The sequence below is a fragment of the Camellia sinensis genome, chromosome 3 (genome assembly GCF_055761805.1).
Source record: "Camellia sinensis isolate YWXY chromosome 3, ASM5576180v1, whole genome shotgun sequence".
Lineage (NCBI taxonomy): Eukaryota > Viridiplantae > Streptophyta > Magnoliopsida > Ericales > Theaceae > Camellia > Camellia sinensis.
Genome location: NC_138963.1, coordinates 95,350,812 through 95,366,531, shown reverse-complemented (window position 1 = coordinate 95,366,531; position 15,720 = coordinate 95,350,812). Strand labels below are relative to the sequence as shown.

At 39.9% G+C, this 15,720-nt stretch overlaps 1 long non-coding RNA gene and 1 pseudogene across 1 annotated transcript; both read left to right on the top strand.

The window, feature by feature from the left end:
* Nucleotides 1-4,397: 4,397 nt before the first annotated feature.
* LOC114322751 (uncharacterized) lies at nucleotides 4,398-8,588 on the top strand (annotated as a pseudogene).
* A 3,120-nt stretch (nucleotides 8,589-11,708) lies between these two features.
* LOC114287855 (uncharacterized) lies at nucleotides 11,709-14,347 on the top strand. The gene is made up of 3 exons (XR_014364330.1): nucleotides 11,709-12,006; nucleotides 12,787-12,996; nucleotides 13,105-14,347. It is a non-coding gene; the product is annotated as an uncharacterized LOC114287855 (long non-coding RNA).
* The last annotated feature ends 1,373 nt before the right edge of the window (nucleotides 14,348-15,720 follow it).

Genomic DNA, 15,720 nt, shown 5'->3' with positions numbered 1-15,720 from the left:
TTTTATCTCCGGCAGTCAGGGAGAAGCTGCGAGACCAGTTTTGTCAGCTTAAGCAGGCGAGTTCTTCAGTGGCCGAGTTTGAGGCTGCATTTACTAGTTTGTCCAGGTTTGCACCTGAGTTGGTGGCGTCTGAGGAACGCCGTTGTATTGAATTTGAGAAGAAGTTGAGGCGTGGCCTCAAGCTGAGAGTTGGGGGAACTATGATTCGGGATTATGGACGTATGGTTGATGCTGCAGCCCATATGGAGATCATGATGCAGGAGTAGGAGGAAGGGCAGAAGGGCTCCAAGAGGAGTCAGGATAGTCAGAATGATGGTAGGAGACATAAGGGTTTTAATTCCCAGCTGTCTCAGGGTAGCTTTTCGAGATCGACTTTTCCTGTACCGAGTGTTAGTTCGGGGAAAGGCAGTCAGGGGGACATTACCTGTTTCAAGTGTGGCCAGCTGGGCCACAAGTCTCCAGTTTGTCCTCAGAGGGGAGGAGTTCAGAGAGCAGCACCTTCTTCGGCTCGATCTCAGAGCCAGAGTCAGGGTAGAGGTCAGCCACTCTCGTGTTTTCAGTGTGGTCAGCCAGGGCATATGAAGAGGTATTGCCCGCAGTTGGGTGGCACATCTGGTGCATCTGGTTTGAGGCCGATTCAGGGTCAGCAGCCAGCTCAGTCGGGTCAGGCCTCGAGGGCCAATCAGGGGGGGCTTCATCGTCTCAGTCGGTGCAGCAATCTTATGCTCCTAGGGTTAAGCAAGTTGATCAGAGGTCGTCTGGGCGTGTGTATGCTGTTACCGCGCAGGATCTTGTGCCAGCACCATCAGTTGTGAGAGGTACCTTTTTGTTTTGCAACTCGGTTGCTAATGTTTTGATTGATACGGGTGCATCTCATTCCTTTGTGTCTGCTGCATTTGCATCTGTTTTGGAGTTGGAGTTAGCACAGTTAGCATCTCCTATATGTGTAGTATCACCTCTTGGGAGTGAATTGATTTTGAAACAAGGTGTTAGGGGTTGTGATATATAGGTTGATTATCATAGAATCCCATTTTCCTTTGTAGTTATGCCTATGAGGGGTTTCGATGTTATTTTGGGTATGGACTGGTTATCGTCATACCGGGCAGTTATTGATTGCTACCGCCAGAGGGTCACTTGTTGTACCGTGAGCGGAGAGTATTTTCATTTTCTGGGGGACCGGGTTGGTGATGTGTTGCCACCGGGGTATGTTCGGCGAGGAAGGAGTGAGCTTAGTGGGCTACTAGCTGACCTTTTGATTAGTGAGGATGATGAGACTCAGATTGTGTTGCCAAGGGTGGTTTGTGAGTACTCGGATGTTTTTCCCGAGGATCTTGTAGGTTTGCCACCGCATCGGGAGATTGAGTTCTCTATTGACCTAGTGCCCGGCACGGCGCCGATTTCCATGGCACCTTATCGTTTTGCCCCAGCCGAGTTAGTTGAGTTGAAGATTCAGCTCCAGGAGTTGCTAGACAAGGGTTTTATTCGTCCTAGTGTTTCGCCGTGGGGAGCACCGGCCCTCTTTGTTAAAAAGAAAGGTGGTGCTTTGAGACTCTGTATAGATTACCGGAAGTTGAATCGGGCTACGGTCAAGAATAAGTACCCTATGCCCCGTATAGATGACCTGTTTGACCAGTTGAAGGGTTCCCGTTGTTTCTCTAAGATAGACTTGAGATCGGGTTACCACCAGTTGAGGGTCAGGGAAGAGGATATTCCGAAGACGGCATTCCGTACGCGGTATGGCCATTATGAGTTTCTGGTGATGCCATTTGGGCTCACCAATGCACCGGCAGTCTTTATGGACTTGATGAACCGGATCTTCCGGGAATTCTTGGATCAGTTTGTAGTCGTTTTTGTGGACGACATCCTTATCTATTCGCCTTCTGAGGAGGAGCACGAGGCACACTTGAGGGTGGTGCTTGAGTTACTTAGAGTCCATAAGCTTTATGCTAAGTTTGGGAAGTGTGAGTTCTGGCTGGAAGAGGTCAAGTTCTTAGGCCATGTAGTGTCTGGTGAAGGAGTGTCTGTTGATACATCCAAGATAGAGGCAGTGCAGGATTGGGCACAGCCTAAGAGTGTATTTGAGATCCGCTGTTTTCTGGGATTAGCTGGGTATTACCGTCGGTTTGTGAAAGATTTCTCCAGGTTAGCATCACCGTTGACTGGACTGACTCGGAAGGGAGTCAAATTTGTATGGAGTGAGACTTGTGAAAAGTCATTCTAGGAGTTGAAAGTTAGACTGACTACCGCTCCAGTATTGATTATTCCAGAGAGAGGGTTGGGTTATGCAGTCTATTGTGACGCCTCACGAGAGGGTCTGGGTTGTGTGTTAATGCAAGAAGGGAAAGTAGTTGCCTATGGTTCACGTCAGTTGAAAATTCACGAGCAGAATTACCCTACACATGATCTAGAGTTAGCAGCTGTGATATTTGCCTTGAAGATTTGGAGGCATTATCTTTATGGTGAGAAATTTGAGGTATTCTCGGATCATAAGAGTTTGAAGTATTTGTTTACACAGAAAGACTTGAACTTGAGGCAGAGGAGGTGGATGGAATTTATAGAGGATTATTATTTTGAGTTGCATTATCATCCGGGAAAGGCCAATGTGGTGGCCGATGCCCTTAGCAGGAAACCTGTTGGTGACATAGCTAGTGTAGCCATCCGAGAATGGAAAATGTTGAGTGCACTTGGGGAGTTTGATTTACTTCTGGGCGAATCCGTTGAGGCTGCGGCCTTGTTTTCTGTTATTGCACAGCCTTCACTTGTGACTCGAGTGTTAGAGGCTCAGAGAGGTGACTTTGAGGTAGAATCTCTCGGTGAGAAGATTTCCGGTGGGAAGGTTGAGAAGGGTTTGACGGTGTATTCCGACCTGAGTGTGAAATACCGAGACCGTCTGTTTGTGCCGGAGTCTTGCCGAGAGGAGGTACTCTGAGAGTTTCATCATTCACGCCTTGCGGTGCATCCGGGAGGCACTAAGATGTACCGGGATTTGGGTCGTCAGTTCTGGTGGCGGGGTATGAAGAGAGATGTGGCAGCTTTCGTATCTAAGTGCCTTACTTGCCAGCAAGTGAAGGCCGAGCATCAGAGGCCAGCGGGTTTGTTGCAACCCTTGCCTATTGCCGAGTGGAAGTGGGAGCATGTCACTATGGACTTTGTTGTAGGTCTTCCGAGGACTCAGCGGGGTAGTGATGCTATTTGGGTGGTTGTAGACCGGTTGACTAAGTCGGCACATTTTATTCCTATGCGTGTTAGAGATTCAATCGATCATCTTGCCGATTTGTATATTCGGGACATAGTGAGGTTACACGGGGTTCCAGTGACGATCGTCTCAGATAGAGATCCTCGTTTTACTGCCAGGTTGTGGCAGAGTTTGCAGAGTGCTTTAGGCACTAAGTTGACCTTTAGCACGGCTTATCATCCTCAGACTGACGGACAGTCCGAGCGTACTATTCAAATCCTTGAGGATATGCTTCGGGGTTGGGTTCTAGACTTTAGTGGGTCGTGGGAGAGGCACTTGCCGTTGGTGGAGTTTGCCTACAACAACAGTTTCCAGTCTAGTATCGGTATGGCACCTTTTGAGGCCTTGTATGGCCGACCGTGTAGATCTCCTGTTTGTTGGGCTGAGGTGGGTGATGCACCTCTGTTGGGTCCGGAGTTGGTGAGGGAAACGACAGAGAAAGTTGAGCTTATCCGTAAGAGGCTTGTTACAGCACAGAGTCGTCAGAAATAGTATGCCGACCGTAGGAGGAGACCTTTGGTGTTTGAGGCAGGTGATCATGTCTTTCTGAAGATATCACCTAGACGGGGTTTGATGAGGTTTGGGAAGAGTGGGAAGTTGTCCCCTCGGTTCATTGGTCCGTTTGAGATCCTTGAGAGGATTGGCGAGGCTGCTTATCGTTTAGCTTTGCCGCCGCAGTTGTCCGGAGTACATGACGTGTTTCATGTGAGTATGCTCGGAAGTATGAGCCGGATCCATCACATGTGTTGGATTGGACCGATTTAGTGGTTGATAAGGATGTCTCGTATGAGGAGAGACCGGTTCAGGTATTGGATAGGCGGGATCAAGTTTTGCGAGGCAAGACCATCCCTTTGGTAAAAGTTTTGTGGAAACATCACGGAGTGGAGGGAGCCACTTGGGAACGTGAATTGGAAGTCCGCGACAAATACCCGGACCTGTTTATTAATTTGTAATCTTGTATTTAGATTTTGTAATATTGTAGAACCTAAGAGCTTTACATATGTCTTAAGTTGTGAAATATTGAGTTTGTATTGGTACATGGGTGTATCTTGAAACTTGCTTCAATATAGAAGTTTAGTGTAATATTGCATCTATTGAGTACATTGTTGAATTGGTTGTATATATCATGTGATTGAATATGATATGGAATTGTTAAGGAATAATGCATAATAATGACACAGGTTGAGATTTATGTTGTGTTATATATTTAATATGAGATGCCTCTTGATAAAGGGATGAAATGACCAGTTTTGGGTCAAGATGTTTACTAATGCATTGCAAACAAAAATTTGTTTTCAAAAACTTATGCTTAATTTCGGGGACGAAATTCTTTGAAGGGGGGGAGGTTATGGCGACCCCGGTCTTTTCCCACTTGATTATTGTATCCGGACTTAGGTTCCGTAGATTCTGTCATTGTATAATGGTTGTTGTTGTCCTTTATTTTCTCATTTGGAATTATAGGATCTGTTGGTAAGGTTTGTTTCAGGTTGGTTGGCTTTAGAAACCAAGTGTTGCTGTCCAGGTTTTTGGTTCTTCGCTCGAGCGAGGAGTTGTTCGCTCGAGCGAATGGTTGCGTTTGATTTGGACCTGTAGCTGTTCATTCTTGGCTCGAGCGAGATTTTCTTCGCTCGAGCGAGTGAGTTCGTCCTTCGCTCGAGCAATAGTTCCTTCGCTCGAGCGTGTGTCTTGTTGCAGACCTGAGGGTTTGAGTTCTTCGCTCGATCGAGCTTTCTTTCGCTCGAGCGAGCTTTTGAGTTGTTGGCTCGAGCAAGGCTTCCTTGGCTCGAGCGTAGTTTCTCTGTGTCTGGTCGCTCGAGCGACCAAGTCTTCGCTCGAGCGAGCCTGTCCAGTTTATATACCCAGCAGCGGGTTTTGATCAGTCTTTTCTTATTCTTTTTGGTTCTAAACCCTAGGTCCGACTTCTCTCCCTCAAAACTCATCTTCTCTTTAGGTGTTCATCTACTTCTAGTGTGAATCCATCTTAAGTTCTTTGTAAGAAAGATAGAGGGCGGCTTGGGCTTCATTCTAATCTGAACATTTGGTGATTTGGAGCACATTGGAATTTGGGCACTCATCTCTGTCTTCATCATTTGGGTTGTTTTCTTTGAGGTAGGGATTTCCTACTCCATTTTATAGGTTTTGTCCTAAGTTTTGGTATTTTGATATGTTGGGATACTTTGGTAAATTTTGGGAAAAACCCTAGTTGTATTATTGAATTAATTTGTATAAGTAATTCATGGAATTGGGAAAAGAGGGTTAAACTCATGGAATTCATTGATTAAATGGCGTAATTGGGTAATTGGTATCATTTGTCTATTGAATTGTTGACATAGTTAATTTCAGTTTAGAAATAACTGTTTTGGGCTATCGGTGGAGGATAGTCGTGATTGTTGTAGACATTGCATGTGAATTAGGAATAACTGAAACTAATCACATTGGTTAAGTCATTAATTTTGACTATGGCATTGATACAGAAAATACGTGTATTGATTGAGCATTGCATTTGCATACATTGTTTTGTGTGTGGGAGGAGATAGGGGATGTACTCCACGGTTTAGGGGAAGATAGGGGATGGACCTCTAAACCGGATTTTGTTTGGGAGGAGATAGGGGATGGACTCCATTAGCATCACTTTTATGTGTGCTTATTTATATAGAAGTGTTTTATTGATACAGCACTAAAATGTGTATCAATCTGGAAGTATGAAGTGTTTGATTTGAGCTTGAGTCTCATTTGTTTGTTGATATTGGAAGGATGTGAATATTATATATGTGATTCACTGTTGTAAGTTTGGCCAGGTTCTGAGCCATGTTGATAAAATTGGAAAGTAAAACATCTCTTTGGCAATAGTGTCATAAGACTGTAAAATGAAGTAATTGATTATTTTGGTTGACCATCTGTTGAATGCTATTGCTTTATTCATTGCTTATATGTGGTTTAGTATATTTCTACTGGGCTGTGGCTCACCCTTTATGGGAACATCATTTTCAGGTTCAGGCGATAGACTACCTCCAAAGACTTAGCTTGGGAGGGTTTGGCTTCTGGATTGAAGAAGACTACCTTTAGTTAATAGTTGTTATTTATTGGTACATGTAAACTTTCAAGCCTAGGGCTTTTCTTGTATTGAGATTAGAACTTATATTTTTGAATCCAAGTGTTGGCTTGGAAAGATGTAAGCCTGTAAGGCATTTGATTCGATGTTACATGTAATGCTTTGTTTAGTAATACTGTGATGAATGAATTAATTAATTGTCTTCTTTAATTAATGCATGTCAATGATATATATAATGGGTTAATTTTGAGGGCGTTACACTAGAAGTCATGTATAATTGTCAAAGCCTAAGACTAGGCTAGTGCACTTTTGTAGTATAGACTTTTGGAAAGCTTTGCAAATTTGGATGTATGTATTTGATAGTTCAACCAATTAGGTAGGTATTAAATTTGGACTATACTTTTTGGTTTTGTTTTTTCATGGAGTTGTATTCTATAAATTGGCTTTCATGCAAACATAATAAACAATGTAAATTCTCTCCATCTTTATTGCGGAAACATCTCCTTTCCTTGTTTTGTTTTTGTTGCTTAACTTAATAAACATAGTAGAATAGAAATAGTAGAGCGCTCCGTTCCTTTACCCCACCCATAACCCCACACTCCTTGCAAGAATCAATCTTGTCTTCTCAGTGGCATTTCATCAAACACGTTTTACTCATTCTCACCCCCACCTTAGTCTCAACAGTCCTTTATAATCTGCGTGCAAACACAGACCTCATTCTCAAATTCATCGGCCAAATCGAACCTCACCGCCTCAACATTCAATACCATAGCATCGCCATTGCCATAATCTCCTGCCTTCCATCGCCCAAACAAGCCCGGCAACTCATAAAGAACGTAATTAACTTCCGGGTTTTGATGAATAGGGAGATTTTCGATGAGTTAGTGGGTGCCCAAGAGTGATTAGATATCAAGCTCAATTGTGTTTGATTTGTTAATTAGGGCATTTTGTGAATTGAAAAGAGCTGATGAGGCGTTTAAGTGCTTTTGTATGATGAAAGAAAAGGGTATATTGCCCAAGATTGAAACTTGTAATGATATGTTGAGTTTGTTTCTGAAATGGAACCGGACAGACACAGTGTAGGTTTTGTATGCCGAGATGTTTAGGTTGAAGATTAATCCAATTGTGTACACTTCTAATATAATGATCAATGTATTGTGTAAAGAAGGGAAATTAAAGAAGGCTAAGGAATTTATTGGGTACATGGCGGGTTTAGGGTTTAAAGCAAATGTTGTTACTTACAATACCATCATTCATGGGTATTGTTGGAGGGGGAACCTTGAAGGGGCTCGTCGGCTTTTTGAGGTAATGAAAGCTAAAGGGATCATGCCAGATTCGTATACATATGGCTCGCTTATTAGTGGTATGTGTATGGAGGGAAGGGTTGAGGAGGCATCTGTGTTTCTTGAGAAAATGGAGAAAAATGGATTGTTTCCAACTGTTGTGACATATAACGCTTTGATTGATGGATACTGCAACAAAGGGAACTTGGAAAAGGGCTTTTAGTTATAGGGATGAGATGGTAAAGAAAGTCGTAATGCCAACTGTGTCCACGTATAATTTGTTTATTCATGCACTATTTATGGAAGGTAGGGTCGTTGAAGCCAATGATATGATAAACGAGATGGAAGGAAAAGGAATGGCTCCGGATGCCATCACGTATAGCATATTGATCAATGGGTATTGTAGGTCTGCAATGCAAAGAAAGCTTTCAGCCTGCATGATGAGATGCTTAGTAGAGGGATTCAGCCTACACGGGTTACTTACACATCTCTTATATACGTTTTGAGCAAGCGGAATAGAATGAAGGAAGCAGATAACTTATTTGTGTAGATAATGGACAAAGGTGTTTTGCCAGATGTTATAATGTTCAATGCACTGATTGATGGGCACTGTGCCAATGAGAATGTGGACCGTGCACTTTGCCTTTTGAAGGAGATGGATAGGATGAAGGTTCCTCCAGATGAAGTGACATACAACACTTTAATGCAGGGTCATTGCAGAAAGGGTAAAGTTGAAGAAGCTCGTGAGCTTCTTGATGAGATGAAGAGAAGGGGGATTAAACTAGATCACATTAGTTACAACACCCTCATTAGTGGGTACAGTAGGAGAGGTGATATAAAGGATGCCTTTAGAGTTCGAGATGAGATGTTAAGTATAGGATTCAATCCAACCCTTCTCACTTACAATGCACTAATACAAGGCTTATGCAAAAACCAGGAGGGAGATCATGAAGAAGAGCTCCTCAAAGAAATGGTTAGCAAAGGCATTACCCCTGATGACAGCACATATGGAAAGTAATGGTCTGTGATCACGTTTGTTTGCCAATAATTCTACCTGTGGCTGAAAGAGATGTTCCAGAAGTGTTTTCATCTGGAAACACCATTGGAAATCTTCTGCCCAGATCTCAAACCATTGGAAAATTCTGAAAGTAGACATGGAAAACTTGAAAGAGTTTCATAAAAGCCTTACATCGGCTATGCACATGCTTCATTGTATGGTTCTACAAGCTTCTTTTATTTTTATGCGTTGTAGGAGTGTATGTGTCTACACTGTACTTTAAAGATGTTTAAATTTTGAACATTTTATAGAGCATACTCACGCCTGAGGGCTAAGAGTGAATATCTGGAGAAAAAACAATGCTGAAAGGTTTTTACAAATTTTGCCTGTGGTAATTCTTGTCTGTTCATGCAACAGCTGCTGTGAGGCGATTATAGCGATCCCGGTTTTACCCTTGTTATACAGTGATCCGGGCATGTGTCCGTGGATGTTGGTAGTTGTTTATTATCTTGTTTACATACTTTCTTACTTAGTATATGAGTTATGGGATGTGTTGGGCAGGTTTGTTACAGGTTGGTTGAGTTTAGAAATCAAAACTAGTTGCCCAGATTTTTGACCTGTCCACTCGAGCGGGGGTTTTGGCGCTCGAGCGGGAATTGCACCCATCCAGTATTTTTTCTGCGCAGTGTTGGACGCTCGAGCGTGGTATTGGCCGCTCGAGCGGGGTTGTGTGAGTTCCACTCGAGCGGGGAGTTGGAAGCTCGAGCGATGGCCTGGTTCTGTAGAAGTTCTGGGAGTGTGTATTCGCCGCTCGAGCGGGATTGTTGGCACTCGAGCGGGAGTCTGTGAGTGACGCTCGAGCGGGGTGTTTTACGCTCGAGCGGGGCGACTGGGTTTAAGTTCCGTGGTTTGACTTTTCAAATCACTTTTTCACTTTCTCTTCTCTCTCCTACTTTTCCAAAAACACCTTTGGTGAGCCTCTCTCTCTAGATACTACCTTCTCTCTAGGTTTTGATCTAGTAGGAGTGATTTGCTCATCTTTGACCTTTACAAAAAGGTTGTTGATCGTCGAGGGCTACATTTTAATCTGAAAATTTCGAGTTTTGGAGCACGTTGGGTTTTGTCATCTTCTCCTTTGAGGCTCCGAATTTGAGGTAGGGATATCCTACTCCTCTCTATGGATTTTGTCTTTAAATTTTGGTATTTTGAGATGTTGGGGTTGGTTTGGTAATTTTGTGAAAGTTTGGGGCTCTTGTGTTATTTTTACAAAAGTTGGGGTTTTATTTATAATAAACCTAAATGCATGTTTGTTGTAGAGAAGTGAAATAAATGTTGAATCATTGATAAAAATGGGACCTAAGGGTTGAAATGGTAATTATGGAAAATGACCTAATTACACCGTTTGATTAATTGGGATAATTAATTGTGAGAAATGAGGAAATGAAGTGAAAATGTAGAGATTGGGAAAGTATGGGGTTGAAGGGTGTAGTTGAGTCATTTATCACTCACCGAAATGAAATGTTGATTAAATATCCATTTGTGCATTTATTTTCTGTTTAGAAATAATTGCTCTGGGCTATCGGTGGAGGATAGTCGTGATTGTTGTAGACAATGCATGATGATTAGGCAAACTGAAACTAATCACTCGAATGTGTCATTGAGATTGACGATTGAAAGAATACATTAAATTTATGTATTGTGTGATGATGTGTATAATTGTTGTTTATATGCATTGTGTTGTGTTGGAGGAGATAGGGGATGTACTCCACGGTTTAGGGGAAGATAGGGGATGGACCTCTAAACCGGATGTGTTGGGAGGAGATAGGGGATGGACTCCATAGATAGAGCTCATATGCTTATCTATTATTGTGTTGACAGAGCTCATATGCTTGTCATTGGAAGTGTGATAGTGCTCATATGCATATCTGTGGAAGTGATGATATAGCTTGTATGCTTATCTGTTGTTGTGTGATATAGCTCGTATGCTTATCTAATATGATATGGGAAGTGTTTGATATGAGTTATTGTCTCATGTGAGTTGTTTGGCCAGGTTCTGAGCCATGGTTGAAATTTGAGAATTTAAAGAAATTGGAAAATGAGTTGTACCATGGACTTGTATGTCATGAAAATGTAAAGTGTGATAAAGGAAAGAATCAGTGTGGACCAACTATCAACTGCTAATCTTTTAGTCATTGTTCATATTTGGTTTAGTGTATTTCTATTGGGCTGTGGCTCACTCTATATGGGAACATCATTTTCAGGTACAGGTAGCATGCCACCTCCAAGGACATAGCTTGGGAGGCTAGAGGCGGACATACTTTTGTCGTTTTACTTTTGATGTATTACATGTAAATTCAAGCCAAGGGCTCAAGGTGTAAATGAGTTAGTACTCTTTTGTTGTAACCAAGTGTTAACTTGGAAAGCTGTAAGCCCGTAGGGCATTTTGCTTTTGTTGTTAACATGTAATACTTTTGAAATCAAACTCTGATGAATAGAAGAATGTGGTTATTTCATATGTTAATGAATGTTATTATTTTTGAGGGCGTTACAGCGATGCTATATATGTTTTGCAAGATAAGTACTAGTTGTTTGATAGATGATGCTTAAAGATTAAGTTTCCTTAAAAGAATTTCTATGTTGTTGGTAGCATATTTTGGGCTAACCAGAGAAAATTAATTTTTTGTTATGGCGGAATGATTAGTTCTACTGACGAGGAGACAGTTAACTAAGTTGCTGTAAAGATTTATTTGATGTGAAAATATTCTTAGCTTGCTAATGTGCTGGATGTTGTGTGAGTCAGATAAATTTTCTATGCTGCGGTGTCTTTCATGCAAGTTCCATTCCATTTTTCATACTATTTTATTTTGTAGGGTGATGCTATGGTACATTTAGATGTACCATACATTTAGTTATGAACTTATATGATTTTATGTCATAACCAACATCATATTAGCCATAATCACTATCATATTGAGTCATAACTTAGTTATATTCAGTTACTTATTTATACCATATTATCTCATAACCAGGTCATAACCAAATTACTTAAATAATTTAACTCTCAAATAGGCAACCGGCTACACCGGTTAGAAGGGGAAACAAAATTCAATCAGTCGTGTTTGGCCATGTTGTTGGCTCTTCTCCTCCCTCTTATCTGCCGCCATAGCTGAAGCTTCCAAGGACCACCAGCCTCGTCGGCGATCCGGGCTTCAGCCATGTCGACATCTTCTTCGCAAGCTCTCACTCTCTGGACGTCTCCACCATGGGTTTGTTCTAGTTGTTCTTCATCAATCGCAACGATCTCCGTTCTTCATCGATCTCGAGGCTAATCGAACTCGAACTCAATCTCTCTCGCTATTAGGTCCCATCTTGAGTTTGCAAATCGCAAATCCGAAATCGAGTTTGAATCAGATCAGATCTATCTTGCTCTTTATCACAGGTACATTTTTCAGAAAATTAAAAAAATTCATGTATTGTCTTTCATATATTTTTTTCTTAGATTTCATTTGCTAATAAATGAAAAAATATATATATATATATATATATGGTGGTTGTAAAAAAACAAATTTGTTAGATTTCATTTGAGTTGTAAACTAGTTTATATTCAGATTTTGAAGCTCCTTAAGTGTACATTTTCCTGTGGTGCTGTAATCGAAAGTTATATTTGAATTGTTGTCCTCTTGATCTGATCAACAGTTGGATTTGATATGTTATACAGAGAGTTTTTGTAAGTAATTTTATTGTCTGATTGCTTTGCAATTGTTAGATTGGTGATTGATTGCACTATTATATTGGATGAGATTCATAGAGAAAGCTCATCTGCCTTTTGGCGACAGTTTTCTGTAGTATCCATGGTCACTAAGCTTCTGATCCACATGCAACTCCACAAAACTTTAGTATTTAGATTGGTACTTGTTTTTTGTATTTGTTCTGTTTTTTGAAATTTCTCGAGTGAAGTATTTGTTTCAAATGCTCTTCATTTTATAATTGAAACAGAAAAATAGTTCAAATGCCAAATTTGAGAGAAATATGGTTCATCTGATTAACCATTTTCGTAGTTCGCAATGAAATTAATAAGCTAGGAAACGTACATCCTTAGTTCTTATCATACCTTTTCCTCTTCTTTTTTCAAGAAATAATAAATTATTTACCTTTTTGCTAGTTTGGTCGTGTCTAATCTATTATCTTGCTACCTATGAGGATGTTTTTTGTTATTTAGGTTTCAAGATTGATGATTGAGGACTCTGGAGCTGTAAATGGGGTTAGTTTCATTATCTGGATTTCTTCAATGAAATGGATTTTCGAGCTTCGAAAAAGTAATTTAGATATTAGGAACCTGGGTGGAATCATTTAGGTTATATTGGCTGATGGGACGAAGGTGCATTCTTCAGTTGTTTTGTCAAATGCAACCCCTTACAAAACTTTTATGGTAATATTCCCTACCACTATTATTTGACTTGTAGAAGCGTATTCAGGTTTTGCTATGACATTGTCAACTTTCTGTTTTAATTGGATTTCTTATGCTTTTCTAACACAGGAATTGTTACCTGAAAATGTTCTTCCAGATGATTTTATCTGTGCCATTAAGCATTTGGATTATAGCTCCGTAAGTTTCTTTGTATATTACTTGTTACTTTCTTCAATTATTAGATAATTTGTGCTGTTCATGCCGTTATTTTCTTATCAACAAACAAAATTTTGAAAAAAAATAGTGTTGAGAATAAGATTTTTTAAGCTTCTTGAGTACTGCAATGACATCCAGGAGCAACAACATTCCATCCAATGGGTTCGTACTTCCACTGAAATTACAGAGCATTTTGAACTTTCTGAGAAATAAAAGTGAAACGTATATATAGTTACCAAAACTTTAAGATTCTCAATTGAAATTTCTCAAAGCAATCTGACTAGTTTGCGAATATTAGAGATCTTTAATATTTGAAATAATAATAATAAATAACTTTTCATCTTTGTGTATGTGTTATCTATATATTGAGTAAGAATTTTAATTAAAGAAATTGGAGGAAGTTAAAAACTCCAAACTTCTACTGGTCAAGGTGAATGATTGATATATAATCGATCAACAAAGTCAACTGAGCAATATTTCATTTTTTAGGTTGCCCCATTGAGGAGTTCCCTCTTAAATATCTGAGTTTGCCTTTAGGAGGGGATCCTCGAGCGGATTCTTTTTGGAATCTGTACTTGTCGAGATTGGGAAAAGAATAGATGGCTGGAAGAGAGCATTGTTGTCTAAGGGGGGATATACATTTTGGTGCAATCACTGCTGAGTTGCATCCCTATCTACTCGTCTTTGTTTACGATTCTAGTAAGGATTGCAAAGAAAGTTGGGAAGTTGGTGCGAGACTTTCTTTGGGAAGGGTGTGATGAAGATAAGAAGGATCACTTAGTTAAGTGGGAGGTGGTTTCTCTCCCTAGGGAGAAAGGGGGTCTTGCTATCGGGAATATTGTTGCGAGGAATATTAGACTCTTGAGCAAATGGTTGTGGAGGTTCCCTAGTGAAAGCGAGTCATTATGGTGCTCCATCATTAAAAACAAGTATGGTGTTTAGGACAATGGTAGAGATTCAAATGTGGTTAGGAGAGGCAATTGTCGGTCTCCTTTGGAAGTCCATCTCTCATTTATATCCTATAGTGTCTCCTTTCTTGTCTATGAAAGTGGGTAATGGGCTTCATATTCGGTTTTGGGAAGATGTGTGGGTGGGGGTTACCTTTTTTGATAGAGCTTTTCCATTTCTTATTTGAATTAGATTGGAAGATGAAGAGTAAGGGGGAGGAAGAAAAAAGAAAACATGGATTGATTCAAGTTGAAACTTTGGCACAATGTTTTTCTGATCCAGTTAGAACTCAGAGCAAACCTAGTTTTCTTCATCTATAACCATGTATATAAATTATTAAAAGAAATTATAGCATGAAGTAATTAGTAGAGATAAATCATGTAGAATATCAATTCTTTTAAAAACTTTACCTACATTGAAGTTCTTTTTGGGAAAATTCCACGTAAATGGTAGATCCCAGTTGTAACTAAGTTCTAAAATATCAAATGCAGGTTTATCATTCATATATGATAATCTATACTATTTTAAATTAATTCTTGTTTTTTCTTTGAATGCAGAGACTAAAAATAAAAAATAAAATAAGAATCTCGTTGTTAAAGTAAAGTTTAGAACTTGAAATTTTTATATTGAATGTATGTCTTCTTTAATTTGTATCAGAACTGAGTGCAGAGTTGTTTGTAACAATTAATTTATTTGATAGGAGCAATAATCTGCAGAGAATTAGTTTAGAATTTTAATTGACATGGTTGTAATCAGTTCAGAAAATACTCTTTTAAGTGGGCTACCTTGTTAGAGACTCTGTATTTACTATTTAGGTGCGCGGTAGTTGTGCAAATAATGGGAGCAATATCATGGCTGGTCTTGGCAGCATATTGTTTGCCATGATATGACCAAGTAGCTGATTACTGCAATGCATGTTATTACTAGAGAAAAGGACTTTGCAGTGACTATAGAAAGGCTACCTTTGTCTTGGGGATCACTAATTGGTTATTGTCATGACTTCTTTTGACTGCATTGTAGTGTAGTAGGTACTCCATTGTTTTAGGAATCATACTAGTGTATGTACTCCATTGTCCCAGCTTTGAATTACTACCTACGAGCAGTTCAAATGGCATGGCAATTGTTGTTTCCTTACCTTTTTAAAAAAGTAAAAAATAAAAAATGATCGACGTTAGTTTTTTTCTCAAAGATGAGCTTTTTAGAATTATATTTGAAATCTAATTTGAAACATTGATTGGTTATCTAATTAGAAATAGGAAAAGCAAATCTGACAAGATTGTTGCCTGTTAACAATGGCACCGTATTTGCAGCCAATAAAATAAAGTTAATAGCACCATATTTGCTAATAATGGGCATTTAGTACAACAATATTTTTATGTAGCTTTTTAACTTTGTGATTGTGATATTTGCTTTTTTCTTGAACTGCAGTATCATTCAAAGTGTTGAAGTTTGTAATGTGGATTGTGAATGTATATTTGATCCAATGCCTCCAAATTTTTTTGTTTTTGTTTTTGTTTTTTGCTGGAGGCATTCTTGAACTCTTGAGGATAAGATGTGATCATTATGGTTACCACTGCTGGC